The sequence below is a fragment of the Anthonomus grandis genome, chromosome 17, assembly GCF_022605725.1.
Source record: "Anthonomus grandis grandis chromosome 17, icAntGran1.3, whole genome shotgun sequence".
In the NCBI taxonomy this organism is placed as follows: domain Eukaryota; kingdom Metazoa; phylum Arthropoda; class Insecta; order Coleoptera; family Curculionidae; genus Anthonomus; species Anthonomus grandis.
The window spans coordinates 20,259,405-20,284,833 of record NC_065562.1 but is presented as its reverse complement, the minus strand read 5'-3'; the positions used below and the strand labels follow the sequence as shown (position 1 = coordinate 20,284,833).

At 33.8% G+C, this 25,429-nt stretch overlaps 1 protein-coding gene across 1 annotated transcript in view; it reads right to left on the bottom strand.

Moving 5' to 3' along the window:
* The window catches only part of LOC126746325 (dopamine receptor 1), a 60,638-nt gene that overhangs the window by 30,701 nt on the left and 4,508 nt on the right, over nt 1-25,429 (bottom strand). The gene's annotated exons all lie outside the window — the stretch shown is intronic.

Sequence of the window (25,429 nt, the reverse complement as noted above, 5' to 3'; positions counted from 1 at the left end):
AGTTACAGTTACATACCTTCACCGGTCCAAATTAATTACTGTAAAAGTTTTTGATCTTAATCCTCGGGAAAAATAATCAATTTACAAAAATAGAAACGGCCCCATCTCGTATGTTACTGCTGGAAAATCCCCGGAAACACAGTTGGAAGTCTCTCCTGGGGATCTCCCTAAGGATATACGCGACCAAATCCACAGAATATACGTCACGTTCGGGCATCGCTAAGCTCTCCCACTATTTTATCTTGGCTTTAGAGACTCAGTTGTGAAAGCTGTTTAATTAGTTTATGGTCTGCATAAATGACTTTTGTATGTTTTTATGAGGTGAGATATTGGTATGTTGGTGCAGGTTGTATGTATATGCCTCATATTTCTCCGCTGATTTTTTTGTTCCTCCACAAAGCAGAAATAAGACAAAAAAAGAAGCTACATGAATATTTTATGAGCAAAGACCTATATCACGCTAAAAATGACACGAGACGAGAACATTACTGGATAGGATAATAAAAGCGCTACGAGAGAATGTCGGGTTTTGTTTTCGTTTTTAGGTCCAGAAAATTGCGGCATAGAAATTGAATTAAAAAATAAGTTTGAAAAATGTTGTTTTAAAAGTTAATTAGTTTTTTATTTTGTTGGGTATTGGGTCACTATGTCGGTATATAACGCATTAAATTACCATTGCAACTAGCTCATTTTTATGAAAAAAATTCTTAATGTATATTTTAAAAAACCCTGAAGATGTCATTGAAAAAAAATCCGCATTCATTAAAAAAAATATATTATTAAAATTTAATATTAAATGACGCAAAAAGCGAAAGTGAAACATTTTTTATGGTAACACCCCCGAAATTTCTATTGCCTCTTATGGGAGCGGTGCTAAACACGCGTTTTATTCTTTACACTTTTAATAATTATTATTTAATAAAAAAAAATGTTTTATGTATTAATGGATGAATATTAATAAAGTTTACAAACAAAAACTATTTTAATATTATATAGAAAATAGAAATTTAATTTTTTTTAAATTTTTTCGAAAAATTAATTTTTCAATTTTTTTTCTAAAAATTAAAAACCCTTCGTTTAATTAGATCAAATTCTCTTTTGGCGTCAAAGATTCCTTACCGCCCATATGTGGAAAGTGTTATTTTCCTCTGTTGTTATACTAAACAACTTAACAATGAACATCAATAGTGTCCTATACATTTAAAAAAATCCTACCTTAAACAATTGGTATTTTATCTAAACCTGACGCACCTTTAATAGTAAAACACCTTGAAACTATCTCTAAGCTAAGTCATGAAGTTCATAACATAAATACCCTTAAAAGTCTATTTTTTAATAAATTAATTCGTTTATTTCTATAATTTTAAAAAATCCAGGCTTAGTGAAACCCTTTGTATAGATGTTAAAGAAAATTACACAATAGAGATTCATTTTATTTTTAACCCTATCATGTTATGATATTTTCTTTGATCAATATTCTATGTACATCCCGGACGCGTTCCTTATGGCTAAAAGTGGAGTGCCGAGCCATAAAGAGTGTTGTTCTATGGGAAACTTTGTATTCCGCACGAGGAAACTTTGAGTGTTTCGGAACAGAGAAAACTGCGAATGAGAATTCTTTTGTTATTAGCTTGAAGCAGATTGGAATTATATAGGGAGTGGTAATGTTAATCCTCCTATTTAAATTAGAAAAATGCGCTTCTATAGTTCGGGCGATGCAAATCAAGTTCCGGGTTTTTTTTTTTTAATGCAATTTGAATTAATTTACATTTTTTCAATAAAAGTTGGGAATTTTAAGCGTTCCCTAGAGAGTTTGGGGTGAAAGTTAAATTTTTCCTAAATTAAATTAAAATACAACTAAAATTTATTAAAGGGAGTATATTCAATTATGCCTTGATATATGTATATGTAAAACCTACGACAGTCGTGAGCAAAAGATTATGTTCTATCCAACTGACTCATTAAAACTAATTTAATAATTGTCTTGATCGTGTTAAAGGGAAAACTTTAAATCAGATTTAAATGGAGAAACTTCCTGGAAAATACCGTGTGTGTGTGTGTGTGTGTTTACTCCATCGTAGAACAAAAAGCATTAAATTTCCTTATCGGGCATGCTAAACAGCCGCCGGTGTTTTATCCCAACAAAACCTTGGAACTTTTCGAACTCAATTTATCGAGAGATCTCTTTACGATGGTAATTTCTCTTTAACTCGTTATGAGGGGACTTAATTTCAAATAAATGATATGACAACTATATACACTGATCAGTTTGAATCTTCCCTAAAAGGACAAGGGAAAATCCTTTTTTCAAGTTGAGTTAAGGGAATTCGAGGCACGTATTTACAACCCCAGAATGTCTTATCTCGCACCGATATTCTTATCTATATGTATATCGGAGTAATTCCGGAGAAACTCTAGTAACATAGGACTCATTAATAAAATCAGGACATCGCTAAAGCTTATTGATAGTAGGTGATTAATAATAAAGATGAATGCCATTTTTAGGTTTCTCAACTGCAATTCTTCCTCTTGTATTAGGTTAACGGTGTTCATTAATAAAATTAACTTTGTAAAGCAAATCATTTTTAACCAAATAAAGTTTATTTCATTATTATAATTTCAATAGATCAAAAGTTATTGTCCAATTTTTTGAATGTTCCACTAAGAAAAATCACCTTTTTGAAATAAAATTTTTTTTCTCGAAATTTAATTTTGAAGATTTTTCTTATTAACGCCGTCTCAAGTAGGATTCTCATTAATTCAACCTGTAACTGTTACTTCCTTCTCTACTATGTAAATTCCTTTTAAAAACCCTGGAAATGTACATATCATGTGTGTTTGAAACATGTCAAGCCTTTTGAATTTAAATAGATTGAGTGGAGAAAGAGAGACTCATATATCAGAGTTTCTTATTTAAACCATTTTAATTAATTACTTGCTCCTTAAGACTACTTATTAAAGTTCAATAACTTCTGAATGTACTGGTAAGCCTCTTATACTCTTTAGTGGTTTTTCGCTTCCACTCCAGGTGCTTATTTTATATAAATGACAATTGATTAATGAGAAAGAATCACGAAATAATCCAATTCTTTTAGACCTTATTGATTTCCATATATGCGGCTGTCATTCCATAAAAAACAACCATTATTTCTCGAATCGTAATATTTCCCAGTGGAAATCGGGCGGGAACCGTCTGTTTTCGACGTGGAAAGTTGAAAGCCATCATCAGTTTAAAAAAAAAAAAAACATTCGAGAGTGAAACGTTATTTTGTTTTCAGCTGTTTTTTTCAACGTTGAAATATTGAAATTTAAGACACTATAGAGAGAGAGAGAGAGCCCATTCTAAGCTAATCGGGCACGTCAATATTATATTCTAAACTGAACCGGAGGGGGGAGAGAGAGAGAGACCGTTTAGGGATCAATTTGTAATTCCGGATTGTTATTTATGCTGAAGTGGGTTTTATCGGTCGGGTTAGCTTATGGCCGTTGGAAATTTCCAATTAATCGCTTTAAGAGAAAATTATGTTTTGATAACTATGATGGTCTATTGTTAATGTTTTTAAAATTCTTCTCAACTAACAATTAATAGTTTCATGAATTTGAAATAAGGTAAAAAAAATGCATATAAATAAGGGATCAACTATTTAAAAAGAAGTTCATTTTCCAGGTTTCTGAAATTAATTTAGATTTTATTCCAGGCATCTCCAGTTTTCTAGGAATCCCAAATGTTTGTCCAGGTTTTTTTCCGACTTTTTACAAATAATTTATAGTTTTATTCCAGGCAGTTTAAGTAATTTTTCATATCGTCCAAGAATGTTTTTCCTCATATTTAAATCAGTTTTTTATATTTTCCAGGCATTAATTATAATATAAAATAAATTTCAATTTTATTCCAGGCACTCATAAATAATTTTGTAATAAATAATTTTTTATACCATTTTTCGACCGGACTAATATAACGTGATTCGGCGAGGCCCCCCTATATCTTCTGTCTCACTCCGTTACGCGGCGCGCGTCACCTCTTTCTTTCTAGGCGGCGCGTTAGTCCGGTCGAACGCGTTTAAAATCGTGTGTTTGGTCAGAAACACAAAAAATGCTTATAAATTTATTTTTATTCGTTTTTCGCAAAAATCTGTAAAATATTTTTTTTTATACATTTAAGAAGAGTATCGATTGTAAAAATAAAAAATCCAAAATATCCCATAAGTATTGAGAAAATTACCGTTTTTAGCTTAGTGGTTCTCCATCTTATGAGAAAAGTATAGATACAAAAATTATAGATTTTTTTATGACTCTTACCCCTAACCCCCCCACCCACCCCACACTATTTACCAGTAAGAAATTGTTTTCAAAAATCATTGTTTTTCAAAATAATATGCATGAATAACAGGTGGTTTCGGCCTTACTCTAACAACACAGTTTGCTTATTTAAATTTGATATAATACTATAAAAAAAATATTTAGTATAAAAACAGCGTCATTTGACTAGATAGTATGGATGAAATACTGTTATTGTGCATATGTAGGGTAATAATATAGTATTCACAATTTAATTTCCTATGACACAAATTAATGACGGATCAACTATTCACAAAAAAGCCGCTATAATTTCCGGTGAAACCGGATGTGACAAGAAACGATTGACTATAGTAGCGTTTATTACCTACAAATCGAGTGCAAAAAACGCACTTTAATAAATCCGGTCATTTTGCGTAATATTTCGGTGAGGCCCGATGATTTATCGAGGCCCAAAACGCCACCGAACAGATCGGAAGTTGATTATAGTGCGGCTTTTCAATTTGTGCTCCACCTCCCACCACCTATGGCCACAAAAAGTTACTTCCGGTATCTTTTTTTGTGCGTTTAATCCACAAACAAGTTTATCAGATTTTATACGGCAATCGATAATATGATGATGTTGCCGCTCTTATCTGGGTTATTGTCTGAACTCTACGGTTTATACTTAGTGCTAATGAAGGCTGTTTAAAAATAGCTTTGGGGGCAGACTATCACGGGTTAGTATAAGGGTTAATTAATAAGAAACGAACCCTTTTAGTTTGATTAGAAAGTGGGAGAAGCTAACGTAGTTCAATTGTTGCTTTTTTTTTTATTTACGTCTACTCGGTAAACCATTTTAACGCTCTTTAATTTGAGTTAAATTAAAATAGAGAAAAAAAAAACAATAATCCTGATTAATGATTGTATTTGCAATTACGTTGCGATCCGCAATAATAATTGCGACGACCGCAAAGTCACACAATATGCGATGCCAGAATCATTCCGCAACAGGTTAAACGGATTTCACGACAACATTTTCTGCTTTTAATTTTTAGTTGAAATTAACTCGGTTAAATTGGATCTTAAGATTGGAATGAGATGTTTTTTTTGCAGTTGATTTATTTGACTAAGTATAAAAAAAATCCACTTTAGATATTCGACGATCTCTTTTTTATATTTATACATATATATGTGGAATTCGTATGTGTGGCCCGAGATATCAAAATTGCGAAACGTTTTAACATATTCCTACAAGTCCCGGGGGACATATGGGGTTCGAGAAAATGGTAATACAGTTTTTTTTTGGGCACATAAATATCCCACATGTAAATCGAATTATTGTTCAGAATATTCTTAAGGAGTACAGGTAAGTGATCTTTTGGATATTAATCTTCACTATACGCGATGAGACTTAATTTTTTTAAGGAGAGTTCATTTTTTGATGATGATGCTTTAAATGTAAAATTAATTAATTTTTACACGAAAAGCACCAGATTGGTCTATTCTGTTGAATCAGCAGTCATCATCTTATTCCAGGTTTCATCCATTAGTCCTGCATCAAGAATTAAGTGCATAAGATTTTGACCGAAGGCTAGACCATTGTCACTGACTTTTGGGTATGATTGCAGAGGATCCTCAGGTGCTTTCAAACATATTGTGGACAGATGAGGCTACATTTCACAGCAATGGAGGCGTGAATCTCCACAATATTCATTACTGGTCACCAACGAATCCGCACTGGATGCGAGAAGTCCAGCATCAAGGCCGTTGGTCTATAAATTGTTGGGCAGGAATATTAGGAGGTCGAATTATCGGCCCATTTTTTTTTAACAACGCACTAAATGGTGCAAATTATTTGCAGTTTTTAAGGGAGGAATTGCCAATTTTATTAGAGGATGTGCCACTTGAAATTCTTGAACTATCGGAAAGTTCGGACTCTGAATTATTGAAGGCCTCCAAAGTAGACTTCCATTGTTCGTGTACTTTGTGCACATGGTGAACAGCACAACAATAATAATAATAATTAATGTTGATCTCAGACAGTTGAATGTTCATAGTGCACAGCCACGTAAGATACTCTATAGTTAGGCTACAAAGATATTCATCATATTGTCTAGATGGTTCATGAGACACTCGGCCTGAGCCAAGAAAGTCTCATATCTTTTTTGGTATATTTTCCAGGATAATTATCTTAATATAATATTTATACTATTTACAATTATCTAGCAAATGCTTTAAAAATCTTTAAAATCGGATAAACCGTTGATGAGTTACATCTATTTGAAATTTTCTTGGTGTCAGTGGAGGCTTTGGCCGTCGATCTGGAATTCCAGACTCGATATCTCTGGATCTATATGAGCTAGAGTCATGAAATAAAGTTTATTCATAAGCAATTGATTTGTTCTATTATACTTGTTATAACCTTGAAAGCTCTAGGACGATTTGCTACAATGATATTCATCATACTGTCTAGACAGTTCATGAGACACTCGGCTTGAGCCAAAAAAGTCTCATATCTTTTTTGGTAAATTTTTTAGAATAATTATCTTAAATTAAGAGTTCTAGTACCTTTTATTATCTAGCAAATACTTTAAAAATTTTTAAAATCGGATAAACCGTTGATGAGTTACATTCATTTGAAATTTTCTTGGTGCCAGTGGAGGCTTTAAATGTCGACCTGGAACTCCAGGCTCGATATCTTTGGATCTATATAAGCCAGAGTCATGAAACAAAGTTTATTCACAAGAAAATGATTTATTCTATAATACTTATTATTACCTTGAGAGCTCTAGGACGATTTGCTACAAAGATATTCATCATACTGTCTAGACAGTTCATGAGACACTCGGCCTGAGCCAAAAAAGTCTCATATCTTTTTTGGTAAATTTTTTAGAATAATTATCTTAAAAGAAGAGTTTTAGTACTTTTAATTATCTAGCAAATGCTTTCAAAATATTTAAAATCGGATAAACCGTTGATGAATTACATCTATTTGAAATTTTGTTGGTGTCAGTGGAGGCTTTGGACGTCGACCTGGAATTCCAGACTCGATATCTCTGGATCTATATGAGCTAGAGTCATGAAAAAAAGTTTATTCATAAGCAATTGATTTGTTCTATCATACTTGTTATAACCTTGAAAGCTCTAGGACGATTTGCTACAATGATATTCATCATACTGTCTAGACAGTTCATGAGACACTCGGCTTGAGCCAAAAAAGTCTCATATCTTTTTTGGTAAATTTTTTAGAATAATTATCTTAAAAGAAGAGTTTTAGTACTTTTAATTATCTAGCAAATGCTTTCAAAATATTTAAAATCGGATAAACCGTTGATGAATTACATCTATTTGAAATTTTGTTGGTGTCAGTGGAGGCTTTGGACGTCGACCTGGAATTCCAGACTCGATATCTCTGGATCTATATGAGCTAGAGTCATGAAAAAAAGTTTATTCATAAGCAATTGATTTGTTCTATCATACTTGTTATAACCTTGAAAGCTCTAGGACGATTTGCTACAAAGATATTCATCATACTGTCTAGACAGTTCATGAGACACTTGGCTTGAGCGAAAAAAGCCTCATATTTGGTAAATTTTTTAGAATAATTATCTTAAATTAAGAGTTCTAGTACCTTTTATTATCTAGCAAATACTTTAAAAATTTTTAAAATCGGATAAACCGTTGATGAGTTACAGCCATTTGAAATTTTCTTGGTGTCAGTGGAGGCTTTGGACGTCGACCTGGAATTCCAGACTAGATATTTCGGGATCTATATAAGCTAGAGTCATGAAATAAAGTTTATTCATAAGCAATTGATTTGTTCTATCATACTTGTTATAACCTTGAAAGCTCTAGGACGATTTGCTACAAAGATATTCATCATACTGTCTAGACAGTTCATGAGACACTCGGCTTGAGCCAAAAAAGTCTCATATATTTTTTGGTAAATTTTTTAGAATAATTATCTTAAATTAAGTGTTCTAGTACCTTTTATTATCTAGCAAATACTTTAAAAATTTTTTAAATCGGATAAACCGTTGATGAGTTACAGCCATTTGAAATTTTGTTGGTGTCAGTGGAGGCTTTGGACGTCGACCTGGAATTCCAGACTCGATATTTCTGGATCTATGTGAGCTAGAGTCATGAAATAAAGTTTGTTCACAAGCAAATAGTTTGTTCTATCATACATAGTATAACCTTAAAGGCCCTAGGACTATTTGCTACAAAGATATTTATCATGTTATCTAAAAGGCTCATGAGACACTCGGCCTGAGCCAAAAAAGTCGCATATCTTTTTTGGTAATTTATTTAGGACAATCATCTTAAAAGAAGAGTTTTAGTACTTTTAATTATCTAGCAATTGCTTTAAAAATCTTTAAAATCGGATAAATCGTTGATGAATTACATCCATTTGAAATTTTGTTGGTATCAGTGGAGGCTTTGGACGTCGACCTGGAATTCCAGACTCGATATCTCTGGATCTATATGAGCTAGAGTCATGAAATAAAGTGTGTTCACAAGCAATTGATTTGTTCTATCATCAATCAGTAAAAATGTTTAACATATGAAATTTTAGTATAGGGTTATTATAAATATGTACAAAAAAGTAAAGAATATTTTATTATGATTTTTTAATTTATCTAGATGCAAAATATCAATTTTCTAAATTCCTACTTTAAGGGAATTAGACCACTTTAATGCTGAACGGCTTATATGTATACATTTCATAATATATAGTTATTATATAGAGCGATCGAGAGTGTGAATTCTTTAATTTTTTATTTGTTATCAAAAAATAATAGTTAATCATAGTAATAGTAATCAGTCATAAAACATTTTTCCAACTGATTACACCCATATTGAACACTTAAATTTAAAAATATATAATAATAAAATCTCGAAAGCCTTTAACAAGGTTTCGTTAAACATTCCGCATAAAATGGCTCGTTATCTCTATAGGGAAAAATATAAAAAGACGGGTTATTATTAATTAAAACCGCTATGAAATCGCATTATACGGAAAATAATCCCGCCGGTCAGCGTTTAATTTATATTTAAAATACCGTACCATACACGAATTTAGTTGTATATTTATTTATTTATTTATTTATTTTTTTGCTCGTGTTTTTTTACCATCGCGATGTTCATTTAAATTTAAAATTGTGCAATTTCGTTGCGAAATTGAACGTCCACGAATGAAATAAAAATATGTTTTTGTGTTTTTTTTTATTCGTAAAAGTGCCCGTGTCCAAACTAATAAATCAATCAATCGATGTATTTTTTTTTGTTCGGTCTGTACCTGTTCTCCTCTCTTTCCAGCAAACTCGATTTAGTGAGACGAAGTGGTTCTTCTTACGGATTAATGCGGTGAGCGCACTTGACGTAATCGAATCAGCAGCTCCCTCCCTCCCTCCCTCCCTCACCCCATTCACATTTCGAGTGACGGAGGAAGTAAATTAAGCGTATACATACGCAAAGAGGGAGATAGAAAAAAAATAATCGATTTCTTTGGAAATAAAGCACTTTAAACAAAAGTTTTTCTTTTTTATTGAGGAGTGTACCAGCCAAAGGCAAACAACATAATTAAGTTACTTATCTCGGATTATTAATTAAGCGGGAGCCGTCCTCACTTTAAAAGCGAAGTGCTTTCGTTAATGGGATTCCGTAGTCATCATCGTTGTTCGCTCGGTTAAAAAAGACCATTAATTAATTAATTAATAATAAATCATCATTTTAGAGGTTCAAGGTCATCGAAATTGCTGAAAATTTTACAAATACCTCACTAAAAATGTTTATATTATAAAATATATATTTAGTTCTTTTCCTAAAATGAGGCTTAAAACTAAGAAACGAAAACCATGGCTAAAAACATTTGCCCACCGATCCAGCAATAATTAATAAAATTAAAAGTTGCTATTTGCCTTACCACCGCAAGAGAGCACAAACAAAACCGCCGAAAACCGAGATAGAACCCTTATACCATTTTTATTTGTTTAGGATTATTTTATTTTAAATTTTAGTTAAAGTCCAATTCAGAGATCTATTAGAATCTTTGATGTGTCGCAGATGCCGCACTAACTAGTCCGTGCGCCTATGTCGTATTTATTGTCGCATGATATATATGTTTAAATGGTAAGATTTTATATCGTTTATCTATGAAATCATTTTAAATATACGTAAAACCCCATGTTTTATACTATTTTTTATTTTTCTTTCGAAAGTGTCCATCTTTAGAAAAATTGACCGCGGACTAAAATCCAAGCATCTTACAAAATATTTTAAACACTCCCAGCACTCACAGACTTGTCACCTCTTTTTAGCCAGTCTATTAAACAAAGATAAAACATCTGCGTTCTGGCGATTCCTACTTTAGGCTGTGCAAGTGATTGTGTATCTCTCTCTATCCCACTGATTTTGAGAATTACGGGGCCGTACCCAGATAAATTTATGGGCTGTTTTTGTATTACTTTTGACGTGTTTTTAAAGAAATCTTTAAGGATGGGTCTATCACCTTTAATAGGTGAGGTCATTATTATTTGATGGGTTTTGCTGGTTTTCCTTTTTCCCCTTTTATGAAAGTGGTGAATTTAGAATTTGGCCTGTATTCGTCTAAATTTTTTACAGTTTTTACTGTGAGGAAGTGTGTTTTTTTATTTGTGTTTGTGGATTTGTTTTAGTATTATAACTGCCCCTGTTTGCCCTTCAATGACACAATAAAGACTACTTCTTTCACCATTCTCTGGGAAAAACCCTTTTTTTGCTATAGTAAGAAAAACACTGTTTTTATTAAGAAAATAAGTCTAAAATTTTGTTTTTTACAGCTTACTTCCCTCTGTTGTCGCAGTTGAGGATCAAATTTCGTGTTTGTCTAGGAATTTTTGTTGACGAAGAAATTTACAACAAAAGTCACATTTTTTTCTTACTTAATAATAACCACAGTAATTTTTTCAAGAAGGAAAATGTCAAAATTTTGCAATTATTGATTTATGGATTATTCTGAAGGTTTTTTTAGTCTTTTTTAAAGAAACGACTAAAATCCACTAGCTAAAAGCCCAGAACATTGAAATTTCATCCCAGGAGTGCCTGTACGAAAAAAAACATTTGTCCCTTATTGGCACCCCAATATTTTAAAATTAATATTTTTTCAATTATTGATTTATGGCCATCTCTTTTCTGAAGAAATGATTGGAATTTATTCATTAAATGTCAAGACAATTTAATTTACATTCCAGGAGTGCCTGTAAAAAATAAAATAATTTGTCCCTTATTGACACAATAATATCTTGAGTTCTAGTAGTCAAGATTTTGAAATTATTGATTTATGGACTACTCTAAAGGCTTTTTTAGTGTTTTTAAGAAACGCTTGAAATTCATTTACTAAAAGTCAAAAAATTGGATTTTTTGAGTGCCTGTAAGAAAAAAAATAATTTGTCTCTTATTGGCCCGCCAATATCTTGAATTCTGGTAGTAAAAATTTCGTTATTATTGATTTATTAACTACTTTGAAGACTTTCCTAGTCTTTTCTATAAAAATAACTAAAATTTAATAACTAAAAGTCGGAAGAAAATGGTCATTTTATTCCAGAAGGAAAAAATTTGTCTCTTATCGGCATCTTACTTATACCTTGAGTTCTAACAGTCAAAATTTTCCCGTTATTAATTTATGAACTACTTTAAAGTTTTTTTTATTCTTTTTTGAAGAAATGACTAGAATCCATTTATTAAGAGCCAAAAAAATTGCATTTTTATTCAAGGGGTGGCCGTAAAAGACAAAATAATTTGTTTCTGGTTAGTACCCTAATATCTTAGGGTTCTATTGATTTAATTTTGAAATTATGTACTACTCTGAAGGCTTTTTTAGTTTTTGTTAAAGAACTTACTAAAATCCATTTTATAAGAGTCAAGTAATTGGAATTTTTATTTCAGGAGTGCCTGTAAAAACATAATAATTTGTCAACATTTATATGAGATAAAAGTATACTCCTTTATGAGCTAGATAGAGATAAACTTACGTTTCAAAAAGATATTGATACATTTTAATATTCAAATGTTTTTTCATAAATAACATTTAAATAATAGAGTGTTTATGGGTAAAAAAATTGAATGGGTTTATAGAAAACGACAGCAATATATGCCCTTCAGCGACACAATAAAGAATATAATTATAATGTAATGCTTTAGTATCCATATGCTGATGTGCGAGATGAAGTTGAAATCCATAGCAGCAACAGAGAAACTGTTTCCTTCTTTAATGGAAGAACAAAGGCAAAAACACCCTTTTAAAAACTTTTAATTTCTAACTTAATGAAACTAATCTCAAGAAGGCCGGACCTGTGCAACTTTTCACGCTTGAGTGCCTGTGACTCAGGTCAGACGTCTAACAAAATAGTACGTGGGCGCATGTAGTCAAATTTTACGAATCAAATATTGTATAAATTCTTTAAAAAATGCTTAAAACATTTATTTATTTAATAAAATGATTAAATATCGCTTAGAATATTACTTTATGAGTCTTTCGACATAAAATTTTGCGATTTAAACATGCATGTCATGTGACAATATAAGCAACACCGGCACACGGATCAAAGATTCTAATAGATCTCTGAACTGAACTATAGATAACTGGTTACCTGCTTACCTTGAAATAAAGGTTCTTGTTCCCATTCGTTTTTGTGTTTTTTTTTTTCATATTTCGCCCATTTCCCCATTATATAAATAATTTTATTTTTATAAATAATCGAAGAAATCGCATATTGTCAAGTATTGATTGACAGTATTGACAAGAGCGAAAAGTGTCAACAAAAAGTTGTAAGAGCGGGTCCACACTCGCGATAGATAGTCGCGGATGTACGAACAACTCATAGTAATTATTATCGAACGGTCTACAAACGGATTCGTTTTTTAGAAAAATTATTGCTTATCTAAGTTTTGTAATTACCTGATCGCCCAATTTGCGACTTGCGATTTTAATCAAAAAATGGTCGCAACATTTCTAAAAAAGTGGCCCAAATTGCGATAAATCGCCCAATTTGCCACGACACAGTCGGGCTGAAATACCCATATAAGGCAATCGTATAGAAAAATTAAGTATATACGAGGGCGCGTTGATAAATCGCAACACCCCTCTTCATTTCTGAAAAAATCCTAACTCTTTTTTCACTCTTTATCTTAGAAACAGCTGCTCTTATTCACAAAATTCCCAAACTACCTTCTGACACTGGCCATTTGACTCGTCATGTAAATGATGTACTACTCATTAATTTACATAAGTAAAAAAATGTACAATCATGTTCCTCTATGTGTTAGACATATATCAGATGTTAAGAAATTTAAAAGAGAATTAAAGACGCTTTTATTGGCTAAGGCATGACTTTTTTAATGATAGGTTTAGTAGTAATTGATTGTTTTATTTAATTATCTTTAATTCAAGTGTGTTCAAAAAGTTTTGTCTTCTTGTGTTTAATTTTGTATTTTTGTTTTGTTTTTTTAGCTTGTAGGATGCTTGTACACAAGATTATTCTTACGTAATATAGCACATTTTCTTTCTTTCTTTCTATACTCACTATATAGTAATAATAAATATTCGTTTCAAACAGTATTAAATAAAAGGTTGATATATTTCAAAATCAGTTGTTAACATTGTGGGATGATTAAATCTACAGTACAGGCAAACAAGTTCAAGCAACATTTCCATTTGACAAGCATTCAGAAATAAAATTTAAAATTATTTTGGGGAATTTACTTTGAGCCAAAGTGAATTGGTAAAAACGTGTTAAGGTGGCTTTCGAGTCGAAAGTTTCCCATCGGGAAAGTTCATAATGGATTTTAGGGAAAATCTTAAGAAACTTCAAAGCGAGCATGGAGGAAATCAATTAACGTCAAAAAAAAAACAGGGAGCTTTCATTTTGGGACTTTTCATTCATTAGGAGGGAAATTACTTTATTTTCGTGGAAAATTAACCGCGAATGTGATTCTTTTAAAAAAACATTAAAAGAGGTTTTATGTGTAAAAAACTAGGGGCTCATTCGTCATAATTTCAATAGAAATTACTCCAAAACCACTCATTTTTTGGGTAGAAATTTAAGATTTGACTCCTAATATACCGTGAAACGGAGCTACTTTGGCAGAGCGTGCGCGTATTTGTTTATATTAGGCTTGTTTGTCTAGTTTTAATATTCAGTGTCCGAGAGTTGTTCAAACAGTTCGGTATTTTCCGCGTCGCAAAATTATAGTATGTTGCCTGGTGTAAAATTTTAAAAAATTTCATTTGGATTAATTAAAGCTGCATTCTTTTCGAATAAAATGGCGTATAAAGTATAACCGTATCATTTATACAGGGTGAACAGTGCTCAATTGAAAATACCCTTTTTCACACTTTTTTTTTCCAGCCTTAATAACTTTTTAGCGGCACCCGCTAGAACCTAATGGCTTATAGGCGGTTTGTAGCGTGTGATAAGCAGAATCCTTTGCAATTTCAACCGTACTTCTAAGTAAAACCGTTTTTGAGTTATGAATTTTTTAACATTTTTTGACTTTGGAAATTAATTGTGCGCACCCAATATGTGATACAAAAACCAAAACCGATCGAGCAGATGCGCCATTCATTTTACTATGACATACTAAAATTTAATTTTTTCGCTAATTTTACAGGTACCCTAAAAGTATTTTTTTTTTCAAAAAAGTACGAAAAATCGCTAAAAATCTACCCACACAAGAGCAACGTTCGAGTCACCTATGACCGGTGTTATGGCCGGCGTCTCCATGGCAACGAAAACGGCGAAAAAAGCCCCTCTTTATAATCGAAATTTAATTACTAAAACCGATTGGAATCGGTCCAGAATTGATGTTAATTTGTTTCTAAAGCTTTATACTATTTTTCCATGTACAAATCATAAGGTAAAAACCTTTTTTTATACCCGAAATCATCCTCTAAAAATTGTCGATTTTGACGTCTACGCGCGATTTTGACAACATGGCGTCAACGTGGACGAATCGGCTCGGACTTGCTTCCTAATTTCATTGATAAAATGCTTAAAATAGCTCAGAACTTCCTCAAATTGGTATTGAATTATTCAAGAGACTCTGGAGAATCCGAATATGTTCATACCTTTTACCAAATCGGGTTCTTTTAGCCGTGATAATTCGGCAACGTTTGACGTTTTAGTATTTGCCGTGTATTATTATAATATTCATGCGACACAGTGGTCTATACAAGTCATTTTGCTAGACAAAAATTACAACACAGTGGGTCCTAATGATAAAAAAAAAATCTAATCGGGATTTAATGGGTATTATTATTTTACGTGGTAATTTTGGTATTTGCCCGATTTGAATGAAATTTGGTATTTGGAGTTTATTTAAATATTAACACATACTTAGATTCGAGCGGAGCTCTTATCACATCATGGTTCTGTGAAGCATGATACCCCAAAAACCGTAGACTTAGTTTTTATTTAACTTATTAATTTTTAAGTGTTTTGTTTAAGAATATAGAAATTTCATTAAAAATATTGAATGTTTTATTTAAAAACTAAAAAAAAAGCCTAATTTGGTGCCAAAGTAACCCCAGGACGGGCCTACATTATGTTTATTCACATTTCCGTTTGGGTGCCAATGTAACCCCAAACACGGGGCTACTTTGGCACCCATCTTTTTAATTTTTTTTCCAAAAACGCTTTATTGTAAAAACCCTATTCTAAGGCAGGTTATAAGTATGACCCGTATTGTTACTCTTGATTTTTTTCAAGTTGATTCGATTATAAATGCAGCGCCTAGAATCAAAAATGTCTCAAAACCTGCACAAACTAGGCGTAAGTTCTTCAATAACGTCACGTGCTCCCAATCAGGATTTAATTTTTTCATTAAATTAATAACGAGGAAGTCGTGAATCACGCGATTTATAAGCAACAGAGCGATAGGGGGAAATCGCCGCATAATAAACAACAAAAATACAAAAAAAAAAACGAAAATTTTTAATAACGTGCCGGAGCGCTGAAAACCATCGCGATCGCGTGACTTTTTCCAGAATCGCGATTCCGGTTTATTCTACCCCTTTTTCCCCCCCCCCCAAACCCCCTTTTGAGGTCAGTGACTACTAACTTCCGGCACCACCGACCACAACCACCGGAAATTAAAGCATTCTTCTCGATAACCAGTTTTAAGTCATTTTTTCCTGAAGTGGAAAGATAACGACTTCATTGTGTCCAAGTGGAAACGAGATTTCCGTATGATGACGCACGACCAGGTTTAATGGAGAAAATAAGAAATCCGCCTCTTGATGCCTCCTTTTGTTATCATTCTAAATAGGAAGTTGCACTCGAAAAGGGATTTTTACAGTTCGGCCTTATTGCTCTCTCCTTTCTTTTTCAGCGAAAGCGTGAGCCGTGCAGAGTGTTTTGTTTGTTTTTTCAATTTTAACGAGACTTATTATAAGAGCGTGTTCTGTGTTTATAACTTTGGTTTTATTTAGGCTAGAGAAACGATGTTTATCTTTACATACTCTAGGAATATGGGACTACAATTTGATTATTTACAAATTCTTATTTGTTTAGGACAAGGACGCCTTAAATGTCAAGCATTTTTTTGTTCGATTTTTACAAAGGGAATTCGATGCAGGTCGCACAGGTTTCTTGAATTCTATGAAATTTATTGGGTCGATTCGAGTTTACGTTTGACTAGAACTGTATAGTTTTTGGTTATTGTCAATATGCGAGAAGTATTTTTTTAACGTCCAAAGTTTCAGAAATGAATGTGTGAAATTCTTGCTCCTCTGACAATTTAACGATTTATTTGCGGAAATAATGACCTAAGAAAATATGGCCGTAAAGATATGAACGGTTTGTAGCATTTTTTCACTTTGGAACTTAATTGTGCGCGCCCTGTATGTCATAGATAAACCAAAACCAATCGGGAAAATACGTCATTTATTTCACTACGACATACTAAAATCTCATTTTTTCGCCAGTTTTACAAGTACCTTAAAAGTAATGTTTTTAAGTACTGATCGCTAAAAACTACCCCCGCAAACTGACTATAACTATGACGCAGGCTGTGACCGAGTTTCCAAGACAACGAATACACACGCGGATTGTCGTCAAAAAAGCCCATTTTTAAAATCGAAATTTAAATGCTAAAGCTTGTTGGAATTGGCCCGGAATTGATTTTAATCTCTTCCCGATGCTCTCCAGTATTTTTCCATGTAGGTATCATAAGGTAAAACGCCCCTTCAATACTCTAAAACATCGATTGAAAACGGTCAAGTTTGACGTTTACGGTCACCAATTTTAATGGCGTCCTTGTCATCATGAGGACATGACTCGCTTCCTAATTTCATTGATAATCTGCTTAAAATAGATGAAAACTTCCGGGAATTAGTATGGAAATATTCAAGAAACCCTGGATAATTCGAATATAGACATATTTTTTACCAAATAATGTACTTTTAGTCGTGATAATTGCGCAAAGTTTTGTCATTTTACATTTTACCGTGTTTTCATGCAACACAGTGGACTAATAGATGGTATTTTACTAGACAAAAATTGTATTACAGTGGATTGTAATCATGGAAAAAATCTAGTCGCCCAAGTAATACAACATATATTATTATCATTAAATATATATTTATTCAACGATTTTTTTATCCACTGTAAATGGTGAAGATATATTTATTAAACTATAGAATATAGGATCCTTTTTATAAAATGGAGAAAATTTCGGCATTTAAAAAAATTGACACGGGATTTACATGGAAGATTGAGATTTTAGGAAAACAATGATTTTTTCATAACAATTTCTTACTGGTAAGTTGTGTGGGGTGGGTGGGGGGGGGGTAAGGATTTAACGTTTTTTCTCAATTTTTTCCCATTCTATGATAACTAGAATCGATTTGTTTTTACGTACAGATGCCTCCTAATATTCCCTAAAACTTTTAATTGAGACTTATGGTTTATTTAGAAAAAAAAAACGTTTTTTCAAAGTTTTTCCTGAGTTTCCCCTTTCGACTTTGAACCAAATACAAATTTTTTTTTATCGGATTTTTCAATGGAGATTATGAGTTTCACACTAAAATTTCCTAGTAACCAATTTAGAAAAAAAAATAGTACCTTGGAAAAAAGTGAAAAATTCTTTCGTTTTTTTCCATATATATACTACTATCTCAGCTACTTTACTAATATCTCAGCTTCTATAGCTCCAATTCAATTTGTTGATGGTTTCTTTTATTCCTTATTCTTTTCTTGTTAATTCTTTTTATATTTTATCACAATTGGTAAAAACCTCTTTTTCCCTTATTTTAAGGCAGCCCTATAAACCGTGGAAAATTTCGTCATTAAGCTTTTTTACTAGTTTTTGAATGGCCTTTAAGCAGCAAAAAGTTCATTTGAATTCGGAGCATATTTTGAAAAACACTAATTTAGTACTTTGGTCCGAAATGCAAAAAAGTAGTAATTTTAGGGTCAAATCGTTTTTCAAAGGTACTCTAAAGAAGTACTGTAAACCGGGGTTACTTTGGCACCCTCAACCTACTTTGGCAGGTTGCTATATATATTTTAAAATTCCCTTCCTTATTTATTTATTTTTTTTTACAGTGATTCTCTTTTGTTGCAGGTATAAATTAGGTAAAAATGCCAAGACATTAAAAGTGAGGGGGGGGCGTATCTACGCCAATTATTCAACAGCTGATTTACAAAATGCACTTGCCGCCATTAGGGGTGGTACCTCGCAAGCAAAGGCAAGCAAAAAATTTAAAATTTCGTTAAAGGGCAGCCACGAACGGCACCTAGGTCACCCAACCGTGTTTACCCCCATGGAGGAGAACTTGTTGACAAAGACATTGAGTACAGTGCGAGTGATTGGGGTTTTCCCTTTACAAAAGCAGATATTCAACAAGTGTTGCATAAATATTTAGAAAAAAAGGTCGTGTTGTTAAAGAATTCAAGGACAATATTCCAGGTAGTGATTTTCTGGAACACTTTATCACCAAAAACAACCTTAGTGTTCGTTTAGCCGCGAATATCAAACGAACACGTGCAGCGGTAGGATCAAATGCTATAAATGAGTTTTTTGAGAATATCAAAGACGTTTTAATGGATGCAGATCCTCGACGGGTCTTCAACTATGATGAGACCAACGTTCAGGATGATCCTGGAGCTAAGAAGGTGGTGGTCCCCAGGGGAACAAAACGCGTTGAACAGGTCTAGCAACATTCGAAAGCATCGGTTAGGATTATGGTATGCGGCAATGCCGCAGGTGAGCTTTTGCCGCCAATGGTTGTTTACAAATCTGGAAATTTGTACGCGAATTGGACTCAAGGAACGGATTATGCCAATACATCTAGTGGTTGGTTTGCTATGATTCGATTCGAGAAATGGTTTTTCGATTATCTGCTGCCTAAAATTAAAGATATGAACACTCCTGGGAAAAAAGTTGTAATCGGAGATAACTTAGCCTCTCATTTCTCTCCTTTAGTAATCCAGGCATGCGAGCAGAACAACAATTATATGACACCTTTACCCCCCAAATAGCGCGCATATAATGCAACCATTAGATGTGCATGCAGTCTTCGCACCCATGAAAGAAAAATGGCGGGAAATCTTGGACAAATGAAGAAATGAAACTAAGTCCAGCGCCTCCATTTAAAGAATATTTCCCCACCTTGTTAACAAGACTGTGGAATTCTGTGAATGAACATGTGAGCAACATCCTTAAATCAGGCTTTAGAGCTACAGGGCTTCGTTCATAATATGACCCTTCAGAAATTTTGAAAAGGATTCCAGGGGCTCTTCCAGAAAATGTTGAAGAGCTGCAAGAAACAATGAGTCAACCTTCAGGACTTACGCGGTTCTAATAAGGAAAAAACTGTTAGAAAACGTGGGAAGAAAGTAGAACCTAGAAAACAACTTCGAACCGAGGAACCAATAAATAATGAAAACTTTGATGCAGAACCAGTGGCTGGTCCCTCAAGAACTCAAAAGATGATTATAGAAACCAGTGATGAAGATAGCGACGATCTTGCACTGATAATATTTCAAACAGCTTCTAGCAAAGCATTGCCTCCAAGGGAGCCAAGAAAAAGAAAAGTGATTGTGCAATTTGCTTTAAAAAATGGAAAAACTACCAAGGTCCTGATTGGATTTGGTGCTGTCAGCAGTGTAAATGGATTTGCGGAATTTGCAACGAAGAAAGTATAGATCAATTTTATGTCTGCATAGACTGCACAAATGTTGATTTTAATTCCGACCCCCCGGGTATATATATATCGGAGAGTATATATATATATATATATATACCACCTCGATAAAACAAAACCATAATTAGGTGATTTACTCTATTTTGTACACAAGGCACAGTGAAAATATAAAATATTTTAATTTGTTTGTGAGTTATATATATCCAATAATAGGTCCAAACCTGCCAAACTAACCTCATTTTACGGTACAGGATAGAAAAATAAACCATTCAAATGTTCCCATGAAGCTCTTGATAATTGTTATTATAGCCGAGAGCTGGTTTGCAACTGTCAAACGTTTTCAAGTCGTCTTTTTAGTAATCGAAAACCCGAATGGAAATTTAAAATAAACCGTATAAAAGATTAACTTTGGAATTTGTTCGGTTCGTTCTCATTTAAAGTGTATTTGCGGACAACAATGTCGGAAAACGGGGGGGCGGTCTGGCAATTCGGAATTGAATTCGGATTCTGGTTCGGGATTGCACCACACCAGTAAATTGCCCAGGTTTTTTCTTCTGTACCGAAATTCATTGATACGGTTAAGTAAGAGTTTTTTTCTTTTTTAAATCCATGCTGCTGATTGAATTCCCTGTTCTTTGGAAAAATCCAAATATTTTCCCTAATAAATGTTCATCAAGAGTAATTAAATTGAAACATGAAATTCTCTTAAACCATAAAAATGAAAAATCTCCTAACCCCGATATAATCCATTAACCCAAATATCCTGGAAAAGCTGCAGGAGGAAGTAGATGAAAAAAAAAAACGAGCGATTCGTGACAGTCTTTACCATTAAGGAAATCCGGTTTTCTAAAATATTTGCGACGGCACGTCGAGCAGAAATTTTCCCGGAGTAGTAGTCTCCGGTCGGCGGACCGGAAACCTCCGGTAGAACGGATTAAAATGGATAAAAGCATCAAAATTTGATTTGATTCGTTCGCAACTGTTACTCTATATAAGAAAAATGTCCTTAATCGTCTTAAAGGAGGAGAAAAACAGAAATTCACAGCGATTTCTCGCTCTGGTGCATATAAGTTAAATAAATCGTTTTGAATTTATCTGGTGCCGAGGCAGAGAGTCGAAGCGGCAAAAAGGAAGTCGCGCGTAATTGAAATAAAACGGAGAATTTCCTTTCTTGCAATAACATAATTATTAAGTTGGGATTTCTCGGAAACCGTAAATTCATTTTTTTTTGTTTACAACATTAGAATATGCGTCAATCTCCCATATTCCCAAGCAGTCAAATGATCGAAAGTTAATACGCCATCTTGCAAGAACTTTTTTTCTATAAAGTGTCATAGTTCCATAAATCACTGACACTGAATGATTTGTAGGGACAGTTTTTTTTTGGATAATTACAGTATGTAAGTCCACACAGTACAGTGTGTTATCCCATTAATAAATTTTCTTACTACTGATAAACCTGGACATGACTAAACATGAAATCCAAGAGTATCTTTGTTTGTTAATTATTGGAAGTTTAGTTCACGGACATTATTAAGTTTTTAGTAGTACACCTGGACTATAAGTGAGGAATCTCCTTTGATAATCCAAGTATCTAAGTTCGTTCAATTAATGGAAGTTGAGCTGATAAATTTTTAATTTTTAAGGACTATGAGTGTATATGTCTAATGTTTTATTTTTAAGGGATCTTTTTGGTAGAGGCACAATCAGAACATGAGCATTTAACGTAATGTATATTAATAGAAATTGAATTGCATATTTTAGTACAAGCACACCTGGAATATAATAGATGAACATGAAAGTCTTAATTTTGGTTTAGTTTTTAATTTGTAAAAATAAAAAAATTTTTACATTTTTGAAAACATAATTAAATGCACTTTTTAATAAAAGTATAAGAAATCGTAAATTCTACTAATATTTACCAATTAATAAAAGTATATTTTTTAATTAAATAAATATATATTAAAAAATGTAAAAAATAAAACACATGTTTAACACCGCTCCCATAAGAGGCAATGGTAAATTTCGGGGGTGTTACCATACAAAATGGTTGACTTTCGCTTTTTGCGTCAATTTAATATATATTTTTTTTCAATATTAATTCAATTTCTCTCTAATGACATCTTCAGGTATAGGATCCTTCAGATTATTAATTATTCAAAATTGATTTAAAGAAATTTGCCTTAAAAGTTGAAAAAAAAAATTTCTGAAAATTTAAATATTTTAGGGACAAAATGCTTATATTTCCGTAAAAAAATGAGATAGAGACTTAGAAATTTAGATACGTATTTCAGTATTTTATCAAAAAACTTTAAAAAATGATAATATCAGCCTTGGAATCCAAGGAAAAGGGACAATTAAATCAACATTAAAGAAAAGTCATTGATTGTCCATCCAGACGTTGCTGTGTACCAAAAATCAACGTTGAATATCCATTGTAAAAAAAAAAACATGATGATGAACAACAAAACATTCTGTCACATCTATTCAACGTTGAATTGAGGGTTGAGAACAGCATACAACGTTGATTCTCTCAATTGTGACATTGTAACGTTGACGGTTGACTTAAGAATGAACGTAAATCAACGTCGGAAAGTTTTGGATATTCAACGTTGATTCGATTACATCTTGCTGTCTGAAAAAGAAGATCATGATTTTTAAACGTTGGAACCTAGACTCTTCTCTTAAAATAATTGAACATTAATTTCAGCATTTTTGTCAAAAACTTCTAGTTCTGAATTAAAATATGTTAAAATTAAAGTAATTAAAATTTCGGAGACAAAGTACCTTTGGAAGTTTAAGATTTAAAAGTTTGAACGCAGATTTTTCCTGTATGTATAGACTAATATAACCCATACTAATTATAACTGTTGTATAGTTATTAGTTTTAATAGAATGATCATCCAACTAACTAAAGAGTGACCGATATAATGCCAATAAGTCAAACAAAATTTTTCACTTATTTATCGTTGACTTAGAGTACTTCACTGTATTGTCTCCAAGCATTGGTTCCCGCGTTGCTGATAATACAGAGTTCGTCCTCAGTTGAGTGCAGCAGATCACCTGCACTTAACGTCGAAGTATTCTCTGAACGAGTTTCACTGAACCGAGTGCACCAGTGCGACCGACCCCGCTGTCCTTCCACCCGACGATAGAGGCTACCATGGCTCACAAACTTGACGAAAATTCTTCCTTCCTGTTGGAGAACTGTAACACGGACGAGAAAGATGAAACACCACAAGACGAGGCTGAACTAAAAGCGGATTTGGCCGTTTTACAGACCACCCCGTCAAACCAGAAGGCGTTGACATACTTCTACGAAGTCCTGATGAGAAGCGTAAAGAGGAAACACGAGCAGGAGATGAACGCCCTCCGCCAGATCTTCCACAAGACGACCAGGGCACTCAAGAGTCGGATAAAGGCTCTCGAGTCCGCCTTGCCGTCCGCTTCCGCTGCGGTACAGGCCAGTCCCGCAGTCTTACATGGCCACTGGGTGTTTGGACATTGGGCGTGTAAGGCCTACATGATCACCACAAGCATTAACCAGTTCACTAGCTCCATCTTGTTGTGCATCATGAGTGCTGACCGCTATATCCGTCATCCGATATCGGCACAAAGTTGGCGAACCCCCTTCATCTCCAAGATCGTTTCCTGTTTCGCGTGGTAATGCAGCATCCTGCTGATGGTCCCGATCATCGAACACGCCCAAGAAATCGTCGGACAAAATGAGAAATCGTCGTGTGTGATCATTTGGGGCGGGGACGCTGACACTTTCGTCACAGGCAACAGTACCAACGGCACCAACATGGATCTACCGCTGGACGAGCCCGATTCTTGGCCCGCCTTCATTTTCACCATTTACACTTTCGTGTGCAGTTTCGCGATCCCTTTACTGCTGATTTTGATCTTCTAGAAGACGGTGGGACCGAAGAACAAGTCGAAGGAGAAGAAGAGGTCCCATAAAAAGATGACCAATTTGGTGTCCTGCGTGGTGGTGGTTTATATCGTTTGTTGGACCCCTTACTGGGTCACCCAGTTGGCCATGTGAGTATTAAATTAAATTATTACTATTACAGGCAATTGATGTGCAAACCCTTCATAATTTCCAGGAATTTAATCCAAAATGGTACTACGTAAAAACCAGTGTGCAGACCATTAAATCATCAATGTTTTATATTATTTATTGGTTAATATTGTGGCAAGAAAAACACTTATAATTAAATAATAGAATGAGGAGACATTTCTAACCTAAAAATTGATTGACAAGTGACATACCACGAAACTCACAGACAGTGTTGCCAACTTGTATGTTGAACATAATAGAACAAGTTGCCACAAAATAATACTAATAATGCACATAACTTTTTAAATAAAAATTGAGATAAAGAACGAGACGCGTGACTAAGCCCCAAAAAATTTATTCCATATATCGCTTTCACTTTAGCACGGTCATTTTCCTATAGCGACATCCTTTTCTAGCATTACGGAAGGTAAACAAAGAGATAGCCATCGTAATTGAATAAACGTTGCCGTTGAAAACGAGGGTAGAAGTCCAAAGAAACAAGTCCAGGAGAATACAGTGCAACAGGTGCCAGCTCCATGGACACGCCCAGGCCAGGTGCACGACAGTCCACAAGCGCGTGAAGTGTGGCCAACTCCACGCCACCGCTGAGTGCACAAAGCCACATGTGCCAACTGTGGAGGCCCACATACAGCCAACTACCTGGGATGCCCTAGAAATCCCAAGCAGATCCTGAAGGCAAAAACTGCCAGACGGGATCGCTCGTTTTCCTGGGGCACCACCCACACCACCGCAACAAGTCCCCCCTCCGCTAGGTACAGAACCAAACACCATGCTACAAGCATTCTTCGCCTCAATGCTGCTGCAGAGCATACATCCCATAGGAGCCTGAGTAAACCCACCACACTCCACGCAAAGGCTCTTTGCATAAAGTAGCCATTTCC